General features: G+C 36.7%; 1 pseudogene; it reads right to left on the minus strand.

The window, feature by feature from the left end:
• Nucleotides 1-1021: 1021 nt before the first annotated feature.
• The window catches only part of LOC109432953 (syntaxin-5-like), a 33579-nt pseudogene continuing 12308 nt past the window's right edge, over nucleotides 1022-22292 (minus strand).

Raw genomic sequence — 22292 nt, forward strand, 5'->3', positions numbered from 1 at the left:
TGATTTCCTGAAGGCTATATACATTCTGAAATTCCTGCTTTGGAAGTTCCTCCAGAAATTAAGGAACTTTCTCAGGAATTTATTCATACATTCTTCTAGAGAGGATTCAGGAATTCCTTCAGTCATTCTTTTTAGAATTGCTACAATGCTTTTATTCTGCAATTTCCGAAAATCTTACCCACAATCTTCACTTGTTTTATGAGTCGTCGTCACTTTCCTGATCCCATTCGTATCCGGACTTCCAAAGATCTTGAACCAGCATCTTCCCCTACGAAGTGAACGTGGCTAGAGGGCCCAAGGGATCGAACAAAGTCATAACTGAACTAAGGACGACCCTTTTTTTGTTGGTTAGATAGAGTGGTCCAATGAGACCTCTCTTCCGGATGGAACAGTCAATGACAGAGTGTCCAATTGCGGGTTCCAGATAACGCCCAGCACTTTTTCGTTTTCGGTAGCTTTGTCCCGGTGAAAGTGTACCAATTCCACTGATCCTTTCTCGCCCAGACCACTTAGGACTGGCGACGAATTCGAAGATCGGTTTCTGACTTCGAATCCCGCTTTAGAGTTGATAAACCTTACTTCCTTGTCTCTTCGTAGAACTTCTTCCTCAGAGTTCAAGCTATCAAAGCAGTCATCCACGTATGTACGATCTACAATTGCAGAAACAGCATCGGGAAACTGTGCCGAGTGTTCAAGAGCGTTCCAGTGTTTTGAAAATTGAGCCAAACAGGGGGAGCACGTTGCCCCAAAGGTAGCCACGTCCATAATATGAACCCCCGGAAGATACGCTCCACGGGAATCATCCCTCACCGTGTCTAACCATGTCTCCACTCTATCAACCCCTGCCGCACCTTCTTCTTTATTATCAGACTCGTCAGGTTCTTCGTACTGTTGGACGTCGTTGAAGAAACACCTGTTCATCGCGCAGCTGTTGTTCCAGAACTTCCTGTTCCTGTACAAGCTCCTTTTCCTGCATTTGTCGTTTCTGCAGCCGCTTCTTCTCGAGCAGCTCCCGCTCCATCTACAGACGCTTTTCGTGGAGAACCTTTTCTTCGTCCAGCTGATTCACTTTAGCACTTTTCTCATGTTGCAACTGCGCCAGCGACTCCTCGAAACTAGCAACAATAGCGTCCACTTTCCCTGACTCGGACCCAGTTTTGCTCTTATTACTAGTTTTCTTACCGGTCTTCTTAGAGGGAACCATTTTTGAGTTTTTTTTGGCTCCTGCAAGGTATTCGTGCACTTTGTACAGACCGACTGTGACTCCTTTACGGCTTCGGTGACACCAGCGCAACCACAGTGGGCCCACAGGTCACAATTGTCACATTGGACCATATCGCCCACGCTTTCCTCGCAGAGCATACAGGTGAGATCGCCACTTCCCGGTGCATTGTTATCCTCCGGCTTTTTGAGATTATCCGAAAGTTGTTCTTCAAGATTGTTCGAATAGAACTACAAACAGTCCTCAGATTTGTCTCGTTGTTGACAGCTTGAAACAAATATTAGATTTTTATTTTTACTTGTCGGGTGAATATTCCTGTTTTGTAGAACTTACAACAAGTTTTTCTTCTACCAATCTCAGTCAGCCGATAGTTACTTTTTTAACCAGCTAGTAATCGCTCGTACCTTAAGATTTCGTGTAATATATGCATTAGGGTGTCCCAAAATTGCACATGGTCAAAAAGCTTAGGGGTTCACCCTGCAAATGATAGCTAAGGGTGTTAGAAACAAACTTTTGTATGACGGCAACTTTCAGAATTGACGTTTAGAGGTCGCCCCGGCGAGATTTTAGAAAAATGGCATTTTTCGTAATATATTTCATACATCGCTAGGGTAGATCGATGATACCTCAGTGAAAATCTGTGAAGTCTGACAGCTGCGGTAGCTTTTTGTTCTACCGTAAAACGGAAAGTTTTTTCTAAATTAGTAATATGTGATTATGGGAAATTAATATGTGACATTTAAAAAAAAATACCTAAAAATTCAAATTTCACCAAATAGTAAATCGTGAATAACTCTAAAATGGATATAAAAAACGCCATACTGTCTTCGGCAAAGTTTTTCCTCATAAAATTTCCTATCTTTTTACGGAAATTGTTTTAGGATTAGGTTGAGATACTTTTTATGATGGGAAAAATGTATAGTATATCAGAAAATGACAAATTTTAGTAAATTAAAAAATGCAGTATAACTTGCAAAACATGTCGTTAATTATTTTTCCCAAGTAGTTGAGATCTATATCAAGCTGTAAAAGATATAAAAATGGTGGGTATTGCCAATTTTTGTACAGAAAAAAATTTTGTATGAAATATATTACGAAAAATGGCCATTTTTCAAAAATCAGGGCAGGGGCGACCTCTAAACGTCATTTCTGAAAGATGCCGCCATACAAAAGTTTGTTTCTAACACCCTTAGCTATCATTTGCAGGGTGAGCCCCCAATCTTTTTGACTATGTGCAATTTTGGGACACGCTAATATGCATACAATATAGTTAGTAAGTTGATAGTGTTTTTAATAAATCGCAGGTAAAACTTACTATGCTTTAGGATTTCAACCAATGATGCAAATTATCACCTCACTAGTGCTCATCACAACTCATCAACTGTATATTTATCGCTTGCGATTTAACTGTGCACTGATCAGCGATGACCAGCAGCAAAGAGGTGGCAAAACGAACATGATGTAAATCACAAACGATTTTGCACACATCTGACTGTGCCGCCAGACGCTCGCCCGAACAGCCGAACCATACCGGATAGGTTGGTTTGCGAAGCTACGGCACGAACGCTCGACACGCACACAGAAGCAACATTCGCATGTACCGATACCATACTAATAAAGCTTCCAGCCAACGATGCTTCGCGATAAGCTGTCGAAAAGCATCGAAAGCGATGAAAAGACATGCTTGGCTAGAACGCAACGGCTCAACGGCGAAAAGGAAGAGTTAACTATGCTGATCAGTGTTGAGTCCGTTCGTGTGCTACTCGTATGGGTGGTTGATTCAATAAAGCGAGGATGGGTGAAAACGTATTCGTTGTCGAAAGCAAATCGCATCATTTCGCGAATGTTTTCATCAAATAGCAAGCTTGATTTCAACTGTATATAACAAATTCATCCGTAGCGGTGCATCTTCAATAGGGGCATCGGTATGTTCGGTGGTACAGGGTTGTCCCGATATTCCGAAAGAGACGGTAAATAAATAAATAAAATTCCTTCAGATTTTTTCTTTTTAGTATTGCTTCAATTTCTTCAGATATTTTTTTCAAAAATTCTTGCAGATCTTCGTAGAATACTTCAGAGATTCCCTCTGGAATGCTTTTGCAATAATGGAATCAATTGCTTTCAAGAACATATTTAGAAGATGCCAATTTCTTTTTAAGTAAGAATCTATTAATTTTGACTTTTTGTATGATTTTTGGAAAAAAATAATTGGATTTAGGCTCAGTGTATCAGTTATTGCTATAGTACCTCAAATTCGCCACAGTTGATTTTCAACCTTTAACCTTCTAATACCCAAATTTTTAATTTTGAACTAAATATCATTTCTCGTCATCTAAAATCGATTCAAACATGTTTTGGAAGATGATACTTTTCAATTCTCGATTTCGTGAATTTCAGTTTTTGATTTTTCTAATTTTTATTTTTGAACATCCCCACACTTTTATATTTTTCCTGGAAGCCAATTTGGGGTACGGATTTTTTGAGATGAAAACATTTAGACATTTTATGATTATTGTTGAAATATTTTTATTTTAAATTTTTTTCATAGAAAATTTTATTTTCCGTGTAATTTGAAGGAAAATAATTTTAGAGTGTATTCAATTCCCTTAAACTATTGAATTAGGAAAGAATGATTTGGGAAAAATTTAAAATATGTTAATTGTAGCGATTCAATACAAAATAAACAATGACTTCTAACAGGTGACTAAAACATCAATTTTTCAATGATTTTTAAAAAATGTGAATACCTTGGTGAATACGCTTTAAAATACACCAAGAACCATTTTGAGATATACAAAACTGTCCTAAATATCAGCCAAAAATAGAAAAATTTTGATTTTCCACGAAACAAAAATGCTCAAACTATACCCCGTCTAAAGGCGGGGTTGGGTATTAGAGTATCAACAAGAAAAAAAATCGTGAACAATAGATCACGTTCACAAAAGATGATTGCAATCATTGAAATTTCACAATTTGTCTAAATTATGATAGAAATAAATCATGTTCCTTAACTTTTCGGCCTCCTTGCACCCTATTTCGCCATAGTGTACCAGTTATGGCAAATCCCATAAGGAATGCATGTAAATAGTGCGAAGTGGAACCCAAATTAACAAATGTGTCCATAAATGGTACAGGGTTCCTATCATTGGCACACGCCGTAATAAATACTAAAAGTAGTTTTGGCTCAGGTTCTATATTTTTTCTGTAAAGTATGATAACTAACCAATAATTTGACATATCGATGACATTCGTCGGTCTTCTTCTTATTTTTGTAGAAATAGTTTTCCTTTGGTAGTGCGATAACTGGTACAGGCACCCTATTTAGGAATTCCTCCAGAAATTCTTTTAATTATTCCTCTATGGATTCTTGAAAGAATATTTCCAGAGATTTCCTCAGGAACTCCTTCAGAGATTCCATTGGAATTCTTATTAAAATGCTGCATGAATTTTTCTACAATTTCTCTAGGGATACGTTTCTCGAAAATTTCTCCAGAGATTCAGGATTTCTTAAAAAGATTCGTTCTGCTATTCCCGGAATTCCTTCGGGAATCTACAGTTCCTATAGTTTTTTTTTTCAAAAAATCTTCCAGGGATTCTTTTGGAAATTGCTCCAGGCAATCGAGCTACGAATCCTTTTGTTCTCTATAAAATACTTCTGAAATGCCGAAAAAAGAAAACTGCGTTCAAAAACATATTTGGAAGAGAATAGTGCATTTTAAATTTGGAATAGATTTTCTTTAATTTTACAAACTTATCGAGAACTTATTTTTGGAACTGGTATAAGGATTTATTCTACAATTCGTGCAGCGTTTTTTTCTTAAAATCTCTTTCACATTCTTTTGATAATTACTCAGGAATTATCTTCGGAATTTAGTTTAGAATAGTTCTAGAATATTGGGAACAATTGCTTTCAGAAACATATTTGGGAAAGGCTGATACATTTGCATAATACTCTAATTCTCGCCTTTAGACGGGGTATAGTTTGAGCATTTTTGTATTTTTTCTTGCCTGTGAAATCGAAACTTTTATATTTTCAGCTGATATTAAGGACTGTTCTGTATATCTCAAAATAGTTTTGGGTGTCTTGTTAAATTTATTACCATTTTTAAAAAATCGTTGAAAAATTGATGTTTTGGTCACCTTTTAGCTGTCATTGTTTCTTTTGTATTTAATCGCAACAATAAACTTAATTTAAATTTTCCATAATTTTTTTTAATTATAGTAAAAGAGTTTAAGGGAGTTTAATACACACAAAAATGATTTCCTATAAGTTAACCGGAAAATAAAATTTCCCATGAAAAAAAATTGAATAAAAATATTATATTATAGTATATTATATTATATTATATTTTATCTTAAAATGTTTTAGTATTAAAAAATCGGTATACCAAATAGCCTAGGCTTCCAGTAAAAATATAAAATGTTCAAAAATAAAAATTACAAAAATCAAAAACCTAAATTCACAAAATCGAGGATCAATAATAAGAATCATCTTCCAAAACACGTTTAAATCGATTTTAGCTGACGAAAAATGATATTTAAATCAAAATAAAAAAAATGGTATTAGAGGGATAAACATAAACGGAAACAATGTTTTTTTTTATGAATGTGTAATGTCTTCGAATTGATCAAGCCGTTCCCTGCGCGACAACATCGAGGCAAAAGTACTCTGGAAGGTGAAAGGATAGAAATCTTTAGCAAACACATCGCTTGAAAAGGTTTCTAAGTTTCCAATCTTCCGATAAAATTTGGATAAATTCTAAATTTTCTTTTATAACGTTATTCCATGTTTATTTCTGTTTTTCACTTATTTATCTAACTTTTCAAAGTTTTGTCTTCTTTAAGTGCTCATTATGCATTTTGATAACCATCCAGTGTATGTCCTTTGTTTGCAGCTCCAAAAGCGTCTTCTTCAGTCCATCTTCATATGAAGATATAGCCACTAAAAGAAACCAAATGTGCTCGAACAGAGACAAAGCAGTAGTGTTTCCTGACCCCACTAAAGTGTCAATAAACGGAACCGTAAATGAAGCCATTTCATCGTCGGTGGCTATAAGACGTGTTCCTGGAACCGCCACGGGAAACTTCAACGAACAAATCCTCCAAACCACGAAATTTGTTTGCCTGGATTTCGGGTAATGAAATTCCTTAACAGCAGCCTTTGATGGAAGATATCAATTTCCCCACAAATTACAATCCGGGCAAATTTGCCAGAAGGCCAGCTTTCGGTTACGAAAACCACTTTATCCTGGGAAAGCAATCCCCCAGGCAGGATTGGATTTGGCAGAAAAATTACCGACAAATGCCTGCTGCCGCAGACTCTCGACAACGACGATAGCGTAACAATTCGAGTGGTAGCTGCTGAATGGGACGAAGAAAAGTTGCTTGCACTTCATCTTCGTTTGTGGTTTGTGGACGCGGAATGTGCCGGTACCCAATAAATAAAATGAGCGTGAAAAGTTTGTGTTTTTTTGGACGGATATTTGATTCAAGTGAAATGGGCGGAAAAAAGGTATTTTGTTGTGAAATTTAGTAAGTATGCTGTACTATTTGTTGCGAGATAAAACAAAACAAAGTATTAACATACCGTTAGCGTTAGTTTATGTCTTCCTTAGTACCTGAAAGAAAAAGAAAATAATCAATTAGTTTTGAATTCTATGTGGCATATTTTTAAAAATTCAGTGTTTGTCGCAAACTTATTTTTATTTAAGATTTTCTTTCGGATGACGTATACGTATTGATAACAAGGATGTCATGAATTTGCTCCTCTCTGGAGCCACCAACAGGGAGACCTTGTGTTCATTGTGAACTAGATCCATCGGAATGGATGGGTAAGAAGCCACATCATCGATGTGTTCCAAGAACAGGATAGACAGGTTAGAAGTACAGAGGTGTAAACCATGGAAGGAGTTCCAATCCGGGTGGCTGTGAAGCTACGCAATGTTATTATTTGTTAATAAAATGAACTACATCACTACTGAAGATTATAAGGACAGATTTCTTTTTTACCATGTGCGTGGTTTTATACAGTCATTTTTTTGGGATCAGATATGACCTCACGTCCCAAGGGACTAAAAGCATTTCAATAAACATACTGGTAAATTGGTGAGATCATTCCATTTATTTTTTTATTTTTATTGGAAATTTTTCAGAGATTGGTATAGGAATTCTATCAAGGTTTTATTCGATATTCTAGAGGAATTCTTTCAAAGATGTCTTTAGAAATTCCTCTCAAAAATTTCTTCATGAATTTTTCCAAAGATTTGTTTAGTTGCTCATCCAATAAGTCCTTTTGCGATTTCTCCAAAGATTCGTTCAGAATCCATTCAAGAATTCTCTTGGAATTTCTTAAAATGATTCCATCAAGCAATTCTTCAAGAATTCCATTGAAATTTCATACATGATTTTCCCAGGAGTTTTACTAAAAATTTGGTAAGAAAATCAACCAAGAAATCCTTCGGGAATTATTTCATGATGGAATTTCTTAATGAATTTCTACAACTACTTCCGAAGATTCTTACACCAAATTCCTCCAACAAATTCTATAAGAATGCTCTGGAAATTCCTCCAATAATCCTTTCAAGGATTCAAGAATTCTTCCAATGGTAACTTCAAAAATTCGAATAAAAAAACGTAGGAATTCTTTTAAGAGATTCTTCTGGATTTCCTTCACGAAACCTCTAAGAAATTTCTTCTAACGATTCCATTAGTTTTTTTTTCCAAATATTCCACGAGGAGCTTCTCCATGAATTGTTTCTTGAATATCTTTTATGATTTTTCAAAGAGTTACTTCAAGGACTTCTAAACAAATTTCTCCAAGATTTCCTTCAAAAGTTGCTTCAGTGATTGTTTCGGGAGCTGCTCCAAGCATTTCTGAAGGAATTCCTTAGAATTCCATAAAGAATTTCTTAAAGTTTTTCCAAAACGATTCCTTTGGGGCTACCCCACATGATCCCTTCAGCAAGTTTTCAGAGAAATCCTTTACGAATTCCTTCAAGAGGTTTTCTAGAAATTTCTTCATGCGTTCTTTTTGCAATTCCTAAAAGTAAATTTCTTCAAGCATTTCTTTATTTATACTTGCAGGGATTTCTTCAGGAGTTCCTCCAATAATTGCTGTAGGAAATCGTTCAAAGATTCTTTGGGCAATTTTTTCCAGTCCTCTTTCACAATTCGTTCAAGAAGCTTCAAGAAATTCCAGTAAGGAACTCATCTGCAAGTCTTCAAGGGTTTCTCCAAGGATTTCTTCAAGATACGTTACAAAGATTCCTTCAGAGATTTCTCAAAGTTTTCCATCAGATAATCCCGCAAGGATGAACGCATTCATACTCAAAAGATTCCTGCACAAATTTTCTCAGGAGTCCTACAAAAATTCCTCCAAGGAAATCTATAGGAATTCTTTTGAAGATTGTTTTTTGAGTTGCACCAAATTTTTGAGGTTTCCGCCATTGATTCCTTTGAGAAACAATCCAGGCATTTCATGGAAAAGTTTCCTAAAACCCCTTGCTCTTGGGTCTTGCTCACATGCTATGCTAGATTGCATGAAGTTCTTTTTTTTAAAATTAGTCTACACGAATATCATCAAATATACTACCATAATGCACCCAATAATTCTTTCCGGAGTACATCTTAGAATTGATCTAGAAGATTCTTCAAAGATTTCTTTAGAAATTGTTAGAAAAATTCCTGACAGTATTTCTGCAAGGATTCTTTCAGGAATTCCTCCAGGATTCTTTTAGAAAATCTCCCAAAGATTCGTGCTGGTATGGCTCCAAGCATGATCTCAGAAATTCATAAAGGATGAAAATAAAGCCTGCAACATTCCTCCTTGGAGAAAGCTCTAAAGGAATCCTTGGAGAACTTCGTTAAGGTTCATCTGAAGGATTTCTCGAAGATCTTTATGATGTAATCCTTGAATGTCTTTATGACGGAATCTGTCGAGGTATTCCTGAAGAATTTTTTTCATAAAATTCCTAAAGCAATGCTTGGAGGAGTTTCTGAAGGAATCATTGTAAGTAATCCTAAATCAATACTATGAAAAATTTCTGTAGCAATCTTAGATGAATTTTTGTTGAAGTCCTTGGAGTAACTGCTAGATAAATCCTTCAAGGAGTACTTGCAAACAAATACTTGGTGAACTCGTTGGAGGAATTTCTTAAAGGTTTCGTAAAGGTAATCTGAAAGAATCCTTGGTGATATCGCTAAAGGAATCTTTAATAGGATCAATGGGGGAAAAAAATATCAGGAATCATCGGAAGAATTACGTAATGTGTCTTTAAAGTAATTTGCATAGAATTTCTCGGAAGAATTTCTGTATAATTTTTGTATAATTTTATATGAATTTCTAACGTAATATTTGGGGGAATTTTTAAAGGAATTCACATTTGTATTCCTCAAGCCGAGCAAGTATTTTTAAAAATTGGAAAATTTTCACAGAAGAACCGCTCTCCCGTAATTCTGCAAAGTGATGTAAGGGAGATTTCAATTTTCAATTTATTTTAGGATACATCTAGTTAAACAAGTACACTGTCGCCTACCTGACCTTGATCTACTAGAATGCAAGATCTGGTCATAATCTAGCAGATGAAAGAAAACTTAGAGAATTACCAAGAGTTTTCCAAACTCTAATAAAAAAATGTATCAAAATGCATTCCGAAAAATATTTCGAAAGTTTTCCCATGCGCTTTTTTTGATAGGACGTTTAACACTTAAAGTCGAGTCAAGTACAAGACACTGAAGACGACCTTACAGTTGAGGTCGAAATACGTATCTGTCAAAGGATGCAAATTCTTAGTGGAATTCAAAGGAACCGTACTTAACCCGATTTTCTTTTTATTTACAGATATTCCCCTAACAAGCCCAGGTTAATCATCATCGTTTAACACTTGCTGGAACTATTAAACCATTGGAGAATCAAGAGTATTTTTAAAATGGATCATAAAATGTATAAATGCATTTCAGTAAAATCATAAACTAAAAAAATTTTTTTTTCATTAGTTTTTTGAAAAATTCTCTGTTGCATTCTGAACAAAAGAATTTTCAAAATTTTCTGAAAGAATTCTTGAACCAAGTATTTAATAGACCCTCTCTCTCTCTTTCTCTTCTTGGCGTAACGTCCTCACTGGGACAAAGCCTGCTTCTCAGCTTAGTGTTCTATGAGCACTTCCACAGATTTTAACTGAGAGCTTCCTCTGCCAATGACCATTTTGCATGTGTATATCGTGTGGCAGGCACGAAGATACTCTATGCCCAAGAAAGCCAAGGAAATTTCCTTTACGAAAAGATCCTGGACCGACCGGGAATCGAACCCGTCACCCTCAGCATGGTCATGCTGAATACCCGTGCGTTTACCGCCTCGGCTATATGGGCCCTTAATTAATAGACCCACATAAACTCATTTCAGAATTTTTTTTTCAGAATAGTGAATGCAGTGAATATGATGAAAATAAATTCCTGCAGGAATCCTTAGAGAAATTCCTAGAGGAACGTTAGGAGCAAATCCTGCAGGAATTTCCAACAAAATACATTGCGGAATACCCGGCAGAACTTCTGGTGAAATCTCTGTGTGAATTTCTGCGGAAATCTCCGCAAGAATGTCTTCCAGCTTTTATGCAAGAATCCTTATAACAATCTCTGAAAGACCATGTAGAAAAATGTCTGAAGGAATCATTGGAGGATTTTCAAAAACATTCTTAGGAAATCCGTGGAGCAATTTCTAGAAGAGAAATGTCTTGAAGGAACATCAAAAAGAATGTTAAGAAATCTTGAGAATATCCTTAATAATCTCTTGTAGAATTTTTAAAGTAAAACTTCGACAAAACTCTTTAGAAAGCTTCTGAGAAAATTTAGGAGAAATTCTGAATTTCTAACTGCTAATGAATCCGTGAATCATTTTCTAAAAAAATCCATGGTGTTTTTTTTAGGAAAATTTATGGACTGTTTCTAGATTTCTCTAAAGAATCCATGCAACATTTTTGGAAGCTACCCGTGCAAGAATTTCTTAAGGATTTTTGGATAAATTTCTGGTGGACATTCTAATGCCTAAAGTAATCCCTTGAAGATTCCGTGAGAGAATTTCTGAGTGAGTTCTTTTGGATTTTGTGGATTATTTTTGAAAGTAAATATACGAGGAGTTTAAAAAGGAGTCCCCGCCAGAATTTCTTTAAGAATTTCTGGGAGATTTTTTCAGGAACTTGTGAAAGATTTTTAAATGAATCCTAGGATGGATTTCAGAAAGAGTCCATGAAGGAGTTATCGAAAATCTGTGGAAGTTTTTTGTTTTTCAATGTAAGCCTTGGAAAAATTTGTAAAGAAATCTCTGATGGAAAATCTGGAGATATTTCAGAAAAAAAAAATATTAGACGAACTTATGATAAAAGCCATGGAAGATTTCCTGAAAGAGCCCCTTCTTCTATAGGAATCTCTGCCGAAAATTCCCGAATGGATCTAACATTTTTATAAGAGTCTCTGGAGAAATTTCTATAGAAATCCCAGGAAGATTTTTTGACATAAATTGTGAAACTTCTTCTTACTCTCTGCTGGAATTTCTGTAGGAAGTTGTTGTGTAATTTCTGATGAAATGATTGGAAGAATTTCCAAAGTAACCCCAGTACCAATTTTTGCAGGAACTTTTCAAGCATTTTCTGAAAAACTCTTGAATAATTTTTCAAGGTATCGCTGCAAGTTTTATTAAAGGAATATCCGTAGAAATTTCTGAATAAATGTCTAAAGAAATTTCTGAAGGAATCTCTGAACGAACTTTTGAAAGAATCCCTCAAATTCTGCTCAAATACATGGAAAATTTCTTGAAAAAAATAGAGGAATTGAATCATGCAAGATGCTTTGAAAGAATTCTTTGTGAAATTTCTAGAATAGGACAAATTTCAAATAGGGAACAAACCCCTAAAGAAACTTTCCGAATGAATCTATGGATGATTTTTTGAAAGAATCTGTGAGAGAATGTTTGGTAGAATACTCCGACAAATTTCCGAAAGATTTTTTATAAGAATTTCTGAAGACATTTTTGGTACATTTCTAAAAGAATTTTTAATACATTCTCCAAACGAATGTCTACTTAGAGAAATTTCTGAATAAATATCCATAGGAATTTCTGAAGTCATCAGTGGGAGAATTTCTAAACCAATATCTGAAATGATTGCTGAAAAATTATGGAGGAATTGGAGAAGCAATTCGTGCCAGACTTCGTAAAAGAATTCTTTGTGACACTTCTTGAGGAACACATGTAAGATTTTCAAAATAATCTATAACATGATTTTATTCGGGAAGTTTTCTTCGGAGTTGAAAATTCTTACTTTTATTCAACACCGCAGAGTTGCAAAACAAGGCAGATAGTTGATAGCGGTACACCTACCTACTCGAACAGAAAGATCGTTCGGATAATACAGCACAACCAGTAATCACGCTCTTTCAAGTGCTTGTCACGAACTCCAAATTTCCGTAGGCACCCTTTGAGGAATTTCAGAAGGAATCCCTGGAGGAATTTCTGAAGTAATTTGTAAAGAAAATTTTTGAGGCAATTCGTTAAGGAGTTCCAGGGTAAATCCTCGGAGACATTTATAAAGGAATCCCTGAATGAATTTTTGAACATTTAGATTTTCTGGAACATTTATGCAAATAATGTTATTGTGTATGTCCATTGTTATGTGGAGCGGACCTGGTGTGATGGTTAGAACACTTGACTATCACACCGAGGACCTGGGATCGATTCCCACTCCCTACATACTCGCAAAAATGTGAGTTTTTTCTTCGGAAGGGAAGTAAATAAAGCGTGGGTCCCGAGATGAACTAGCCTAGGGCTAAGCTAAAAATCTCGTAAATACAGATAAAAAAAATGTCCATTGCTCAAAATATTGGCTTTTGAATCAACCATACATATTTTTGGAGACGAAAGATTTCGATCGTAACAAGCTGGCGAGATAGGGGTTTATTCGTTATTTAGATTACATCAGGAATGCTACGTGCCGGTGTCGCGAAGATCGTTAGTACGTTCCTCTTTGGAGCCACCAACCGGGACGCTCTGTGTTTATTGTATACGAGAAGAAACGGAATGGATGGGTAAGAGGCCACACGATCGAAGGGTTCCAAACACTGAATCGACCGGTTAGAAAGGTGGGATCGTTTCATTCATTGATTTATTTATTTTTTGTTAATGAGATATCAGTTTCCAACTAAAGCGGTTTTAGATGTGCTTAAATAAAATCAATTGTATTATTTTATTCTGAAGGCTCAGTCGTCGTAGTGGTTGACAGATCATTAGTCAACAGGCACAGATCTCACGAATGAACGAAATGTCTTCCACTAATCGACAATATCTGCAATCAATCAATCTCTCGACGTATCAAACAGTCATTCTCACTTAATCGTTTTCTGTCATTCCCAATAACAATCTATTCTCTATCAATAACGATGATCATTTTCTCATCATTATTCCCACAGTTTCCGCGTCTTTCTCTCCTCGCCGGAACCGCTGAAACAATTCAATTACGGAATCGTCACATTATTGAAATTTGATAATTTCCAACAAGGAGCAGAAGCCTCACCGCCGAAGACGATGACGACGACGACGACGACGACGAGGACGCCGCGTCGAAGCCTGAGACAACGCACCATCAACGATAAGACAATCTCACGGATGCTTAAGCATGGCGGCAGCATCTCTCCACCCCCATCTTTCCAGGGGCAAGATAAACGAGCTCGACTGCGGGGTACTGGGTCGGTAGGCAGAGGTATCAGGATCAGGCCGTAGAATCCACAGAAGAAATCCTCTCCACGGCAGCTGTGCTGACGTCTGTCTCACGGCGGAGGCGCAACACGCGCCGGTCGCTTTCTTATTCTATTCAATTTAAAAGAAAGCACAGTCATCATCTCTTCGGAAGCATGTCGGCTGTCCCACGCCCCATCACCGACGCTTGTACTCGTACCGGGCGGAGGTAAAAGCATTATGACATTATCTGGCGCTTCTCGGTGGGGGTTGCTGCTAGCGAAGGAAATTCGCGGCAAACGAAAAAAAAATATACATAAAGCTAGATACCGAGAGATGGCAGAACGAAAACGGGCGGCATTGTTTTGACATCGGAAGAAATGTTGAATTAAAAATTCATTCCCTCCGGTGTGGGGGTGGTGCGGCTGACGGAACAGTAGTGGGAGGACGACAGTTGTTTGACGGTTGGTGACTCCGGTTGGACGAAAAAAAAAAACATGTTGGAGTCGAAAACATTGCCATGATTAAATTTTCACCCCTGTTGGGTACCGTGGGAAATGATGTTTACAGTTTGCGAATTTCCAGATCTCTATTTAATTGAAAAACATGAATTTTCTTTTTTTTGGCAAACAGATTGACGAAAAATTTTTTCCAACTGTGGAAACGCTCAACAAAAGAAATTTAAAGAGTAATATAAATGGAGAAATCCCTAAGAAAAAAAATGTAGGAAATTTTAATAGCATCCCTGAAAGAATTCCTTCATAAATTTTTGAAGGAGAGAATTTCTTCAAAAATACCTCCACCAGGGATTCCTTCGAGAATTTCTCAGAGACAGAGATTTCCAAAAGAGACTGCTACGCCGATGAAACATTACTGCCAGCTTCCGTCAGTCGATAGAATTTCTCCCAGATTTCTCAAGAGACTTCTCCAGGAATTTCTCCATCTTGAATTCCTCCATGGATGGCTTGTTCCGAGAAATGCTTCAGAAATTTCTCCCACGGTTCCTTCAGAAATTCTAACAGAAACTTCTGCAACGATGCTTCGAAGAATTCCTCCAGGAAATTCACCATGCGTTCCATCAGTTAATCCATCATATATTCCTCCAGAGATTCCCTCAGGAATGCTTCTAAGGATTTCATCAGACAATCCTCCGAAATTTCTCCAGGGATGTCTTTAGAAGTTCCTGCAGTGATTATTTCAGTGCTTTTGCTTCACGGATTCAGAGATTTCTTCAGGTATTTCTCCATGTATTCCTTCAGGAATTACGCTGGAGGTTCTTCCGATAATTCCATCTGAAATTATTCGAAGTATTTCTGCAGAATTTATTTCCAGGAATTCTCTCAGAAATTCTACTACATCTTATTCCAAAATGTATCCAGGAATTTCTTAAAAATGTTCTACAATGAATTCTTACTGCAGACATGAATTCCTTAAGAATTTTCCCAGAAATTAGAAATTAGGATATCTTTAGAAAATCCTTCGGGAATTAATTCCGGAATTCCTCCTGGAATTCCTCCAAGAATAATTCCAAGGATGCCTTCAGGAATTCCTCCAGGTATGCCTTCAGGAATTCCACCACGGTATCCTCGAAGGATTTCTAAAGGAATTCTTTAAGGATTTCCTCCCGGAATTTCTCCAGGAACTCTTTCAGAAATTCCACCAGAGTTTCCTCCATGAATTTCTTCAGAGATTTGTCCAGGAATTCCTCTAGGGATTTTCCAGGAATTTCTCTAGAGATTCTTCGAGGAATTTCTCCAGAGATTCCTCCAGCGATTCCTCCAGGAATTCCTCCAGGGCTTCTACCAAGGATTCCTACATAAATTCTTCCAGAAATTCTTTCAGAAATGTCTCCAGGAATTACTTTAGTAATTCCTCCAGAATTCCTCCAGATTCTTTCAGAAAAACCTCCAGCAATTATTTCAGGAATTCCTCCAAGCTTCCTGTAGGGTTTCCTCCAAGACTTTTTCCCGAGATTCCTCCAGGAATTCCTCCAGAGATTCTTCCAGGAATTCTTTCTGGGATTCCACCAGGAAAACCTCCAGCAATTATTTCAGGAATTCCTTCAAGTTTCCTCTAGGATTTTCTCCAGGAATTCCACCAGTGATTCCTACAGGAATTCCTCTAAGAGTTCTTCCAGGAGTTCCTCCAGAGTTTACTTCAGAGATTGATCCAGGAATTCCTCCAGGGATTCCACCAGAGATTGCTTCAGGAATTCCTCAAAGAATTCCTCCAGGAGTTTCTCTAGAGATTCCTCCAGGAATTCCTCTAGAGATTCCACCTAGAATTCCTCCAGAGATTCCTCCAGGAATTCCTCGAGAGATTCCTCCAGAGAATCCTCCAGGAATTCCTCTAAGAATTCCTCCAGGAGATGCTCCAGAGATTCCTTCAGAGATTGATCCAGGAATTCTTCCAGGGATTCCTCCAGAGATTGCATCAGGAATTCCTCAAAGAATTCCTGCTGGAATTTCTCTAGAGATTCCTCCAGGAACGCCTCCAGAGAATCCTCCAGGAATTCCTCCAGAGATTCCTTCTGAAATTCCTCCAAATATTCTATGAATTTCTTCAGGATCTCCTAGAGATTCCTCTAAAAATTTTTCCAGGTATTTTTCAAAAGGGTTACTTTCAAAAATTCCTTCAGGGATTCTTCTGACAATTTTTCTAAGGATTCTTCCAGGAATTCCCCCGGAAATGCCTCCAGAGTTTTCTCCAACCACTGGTTTAGGGCTTATCCGGGAATTCCTTAAAAAAATCCTCCAGAAATTTCCTTCCGGAATTTTTGTAGGGATTTCTCCAGAAATTTCTCTAATGATTCTTATTGGAATTTTTCCAAGGAGTTCCCCAAAAAAATTCTGAGATTTACTCGGGAATTCCTCCAGCAGTTTCTTGGTGATTTTACCCAAGGGTTCCGTCAGGAAGTCCTACAAGAATTCAGACATTTCCCCCAGGGAATCCTTCAGGAATTCACTCAGGGAGGACTCTTTCGGATTCGGGATTCGGGATTCCTCCCGGAATTTCTCTAGGGGTTGTACCAGAAGTTCCTCTGAGAATTCCTGCTTGAATTTCTCCTTATATTTTTAATACATTCCAGTACTTTATGCATGTATTCCAAATGGAGTTCTGTTGGAACAGCTCCTTTCAGGAATTTCTTCTGATGAATTCCAGGATTTTGCTAAGGATTCCTTTACTTGAGAGTTCTCCGGGAATGTCTCCAGAATTTCAAGAATTTTACTAGAATACCTTCAGAGGTGTTTCACATTTATTTTAAAGGACTTAAGCCCTTGCAGATTGGTTCAAGGGTTTCGAGAGGTTTAAGGAGCGTTTCAGAGGGAGTACCTCTGTATTGAGTACCCACTACCCAGTACCGGAAACCCCCCTTAGACTCTCTGAAACGGCCCTGAAATGCCCCTCAAGCACTAATGTCACGCCCGCTGGTGGTTACCAATCGTTAATATATACAGTGCTAAGCGTCATTTGGTTCTTCAGATTCGTGTGAGGATGAAAACCTTATGAAATGCCTTGAACACCCTTGAAAACTCTAGAAAGGCTAAAAATGCCCCCAAATTCATCAGGAATCCCCCAAAGACCCTTGAGACCACCCGTAACATCCTGTAACATTCCTAATACTTCCTTACTCCTCAGAACACTTTTTTATATAAAACCCCGATTTTTTTTTGTATAGGCCGTAACGCTCGACCATACTCCCCCCTCCCCCTACAGCATTACGTTATTTGTGGACGGCGGCTTATGAAATGTCTCCAGGGTTTCCTTCAGAAGTGACCTTAAGAGTTTCTTCCGAACTTTCTTGAAGCATTAGTTTAGGAAAGTTTTCCACGGATTCCTTCTGAAACTTCTCCTGGGATTACTTCAGAAATTCTTCTCGGATGTCCTCTAGAAAATGCTTCTGAAGGAATCATAGTTTTTTCTTGGGATCCAGATTTTCAGCCCTAGGCTTGTTCATCTCCGCATTCAGAAGTTCTTTCAAAAATATTGTTTCAGAAACTCTTTTAGCCAGTGATTCTTGAAAAATATTCAGTTGGATCCTTCAGGAATTCGTCTGTAGGAATCTCTTCACGAACTCCTCCAGAAATTTTCTCGGGAATTACTCCAGAAATGCCATTGGAAATATACTCAGGAATGTCTCCATGAATTACTTCAACGATTCATCCAGACAATCTAGCAAGATTTTTTTCAAGGATTTTTGCTTTATTAGTTTCAGTGATTCTAGCAGGAGTTCCTTCAGAGACACCTGCAGAATTTCATACAGTCATTCGTTCAGGAGTTCCAGTAGTATGCCTCCGATACTACTGGACTTTTTTTCCACGGGTTCAGAAATTTCTCCTCAAATATTTTCTAAGAATTCTACTGGAAATTTCTGAAAAAATTTTTCGGATTCTTCCAGGATTTTTTAAAGAAAATTCTCCAGGGACTCCATTGAAGGATTTCTTCAGGAATTCTTCGAAAGTGTCTCAATAATCTCTCTTGGAGTTCCACCAAGTGTTTTCCAAGAAGTTTCGCCTGGTATTCTTCCAGGAATTGATCCAGAAATTCCTCCTCAGATTCCATTAACCCTTATGTGGCCGACAGGGTACCCGGGTACCCAGAATCCATTTTAAATACACGGTGTAGAAAAAAGCAAAAAGTTTGTCGGACATATAACGGTTAAGAATGTCCATGGGATTCCTTTTTTTTCATACTTTCAGGGATTTTTAAAGGAATAAGACTGGAAGTTTCTTCAAAAAATCTTTCAGGGATTCTTTTAAGAATTTCTCCATGAACTCCTTCTGATCTTTCTTCAGGGACTTCTTCAGAAATATTTCCAAAGACTCTTTCAGAATTTCAGCAAAGTATTTCTTCAAAAGTTCTTCATGGATTTTTTTTTCATAAAATTCCTGTTTGAAAATTCCTGAGAAATTTCTTTAGGGATTCCTGCAGAAATTGCCATAAAGGTTTCTTTTGAAATTGCTGTTGCGGCTCCGTCAGCAATCTCCTACTCCTGGGATTGATTCAAAGATTCCTCCATAGATTTTTCCAGCAGTTCTACCAGAAATTGCACATAACATAAGGATTTTCTGAAGAACTCCAGAAGATACCTGTGGAGATTTTTAGAAGAAATTCTTGAAAGGATTCCTGAACTCAAATTCCTGAAGTAATCTTAGTATTGAGTTCGTGGAATAATCCTTGGAGGAGAATCTGAAGGAATTTCCTGTGATATCTCTGAAGGAATTTCTCTTGCAGGTATTCTGGAAAAAAATGTTGAAAAAAACTTCTGGGGGATTTTTTTAAGAAATTTCTGGAGAAATTTCTTAAGGAATTTCCGATGTAGTTTCCGAGGAAATTTCTGGAGAGATTTCTAACGGACACCTTCGAGGAGTTTCTAAGAGAATCCATAACTCAGAAGAAATGTTTCGAAAAATTTCTTTTACAGTTTTTCAAGTTATGAGAGGAAGTTCTGCTAAAAATTTTGAAACCAAAGTCCTGGAGGAACTCTTCAAGGAATCAATGACGATATTTCAGAAGGAAAGGAATATTTTAAAGGAATATCTAAAGGAATACCTAGAACAACTGAAGAATTCTCTCCAGGTACATCCAAAATTATTCATTGAATACATCCTTGAGAAGTACCAAGGAATAAAACTCTGGAAAAACTCCTGAAAGACAGTGGTGTCATCCAGGTAACTCCAAGTTACTCACTGAGTATCCAGGTCAAACTGAAAAAAAAAACACCCAGAGCGCCCTCCCACATATAAGAGAAAAAAACCTTTTTATTTTTTTTATTTTTTGTGATTCCATACATGTATGAAAATAGCTTCTCAGTGACATTAGAAATTGATTATGCCCTACTGGATTTAAGAAAATCGTCTAAGTTATATTTAAGATATTTATGCGCCCTCACGGCCCGTGAGCAGAAAAGGCGGCAGAAGAGGGGTTTATCTTATTTTCAGTGAATTGCTGATGGGCGCCAACTTTATGGAAACCAGGGAATAATAATTATTTTTGATGCTTTTACACAGATTTTTTGCGAATAAAAAAGTATTTTCTGTGTGCATGGATTTCTTTTGAAATGCATTCAGCAATTTTTTTTTAGGAAAATCAAAGAAGGAAATTTCAGAGAACTTCTTCAGAAAATCTTCTACAGACTCCTTCAGAAATTCTTCTAGGGGTTCTTTTTGAAATTCCCTGTAGATTCCTTCAAAGCTTCCGAATGAGATTCCTAGAGTTTGTCCAAGGATTCCAAGCCCAAAGAAATCTCCTATGGATTTCTTTCAAAGATAATCCGTGGATTCTTTCAGAAATTACTCTAGGAATTTTAAAAATCTTCCAAGATTTTTTTTTACAGAAACTCCACTGGCTATCATTTTTCAGAAATTCTTTTGGGGACTCTTTTAGAAATTTCTCCTGGGCTTCCTTCAGATATTCCCCCTCCAAGAAATCTTTAAGGTTGATTTCCATGGGTTCCATCTGAAACTCCTCCGGGATTTTTTTAAGAGTTTCTGCTGGGGATTTGTTTAAAAATCTTTGGAAATTTCTGCAGGGATTCCTTCCGAATTTTCTACAGGTATTTCCCTAGATTTTTTTCAAAGATTATTCGATACATTCTTACCGCGGTTTCTTCAGACAATTTTAAAGATATTCATTCAGGAATTCGTTTGGGTATTTTTTCTGGAATTCCACCACTAATAAAGGAACTCTGCAAGTAATTCCAAGGAAAAAATGCTGGGAGAAGCCTCTGGTGGTATCCCGGGGAATTTTCTGAAGGAATTCTTGGAAGAACTAGAAGGAAATACCTCTGAAGGAATTACCGGAAAAAATCTAAACAATTTCTGACGGGATTTGTAAACAAAAATCCCTAAACTACCTTGAGATATTTTTGAGGCAAATCCTGCAGAAACAACAACACTCCTGAAAAAAATCTCTAGAGAACCACTGAAGATAAAAATTAAAACTTTTGAAGGAATTTTCTAGGAGTTTTTGAAATAATACCTGTAGAACTGGTTTACCCTGTGCTGGTATTCATAGAACTTTTTTTTCGTAAAAAAAAAATCCATGGAAAACGTTAAGGAATAGATTCTGGATTGATTTCTTCAGTAGTTGTTGGAAGAATCTTTGGAGAAACATCCGAAAGAATCCTTAAAGGAAGGTCTGAGTAAATGCAAAGCAATGCTGAAGAAATACCTGAAGAAGTTATTGGAGAAACCCTTGGAGGAACTTACAGAAGAATATCTTTAGAATTTTCTAGATGAATTTCCAAATAAATACTCGAGAAATTCCCAAATAATCGTAGTAATAGCTCAAGAAACCTCTGGAAAAAAATACTTAAGCAATAATTTCTGAAAAAAAAACTGAATTCATGCAGAAACTCCTGAAGAAATACATGTACGAATTTTTGAAGCAATCTTCGATGGAATTTCTTGAAAATCCCTTAAAAAATTCTTGGAAGAATACCTGAAAAAATCCTGAAGAAACCAGGTGACTAGCTCCAAGAAGAATCTTTTGATAAATTTATTGAGAAACTTCTGAAGGAAACCCAAGGCAAATTTACTCTCAAATTTTGACTGTAACTTCATCAACTAGTTGTGTATCAGTGGTACAAATTTGGAAAAGATCGGGCCATTCTTCACGATGTTATGAAGATTCTATAAAAAGGTATAATTTTCCGATTGCCAACTTTGAGCTGTTATATCTCCGGATTCAATTTACCGAATGCAATGAAATTTTGATCATTTATGACTAATATAATGATCTTTGAAAAACAGTTGACTTAATTTGAAATTATTAATAAGAAAAAAAAACATTATAGCGATTTCATTTATTCTATGTTTTTTTGTAAATATATCTATTTTTCATATGCATCCCATTACTTTTTCAATTTAATGCCGGCTATTTGGTTGCTTTCCTTCGAAACATAAATATATTCGAGTAAATTAGAGGGAATTTAAATGAACTATAATTACTATCTCGAATTTTGAAACGATAACGAAGTTTTGGATAAATTGGTGTTATATTAGAATCTAATCGTTATAATTTTCTTTCGTGTAAAGAATTTTAAGTTTAGTCAAAAGTTTTTGATGGCTCATTATATAAGTCATAAATCTTGTACCGACTTTTCAAACCCTCTAAGCAGAATACTCTCTTCGAATGAGTGTAATCAGTTTCGTACCTTTTAATTCCGCCCTATGTTGCTTATCGTTTGACAGATACGCGTATTTCGACTACCACTTGTGACACTGAGGAAGATTACAAGTGGTAGTCGAAATACGCGTATCTGTCAAAGGATATGTAACATAGGGCGGAATTAAAAGGTACGAAACTGATTACACTCATTCGAAGTCATAAATGATTAAAATTTCATTG

Source organism: Aedes albopictus, chromosome 1 (assembly GCF_035046485.1).
Source record: "Aedes albopictus strain Foshan chromosome 1, AalbF5, whole genome shotgun sequence".
NCBI lineage: Eukaryota > Metazoa > Arthropoda > Insecta > Diptera > Culicidae > Aedes > Aedes albopictus.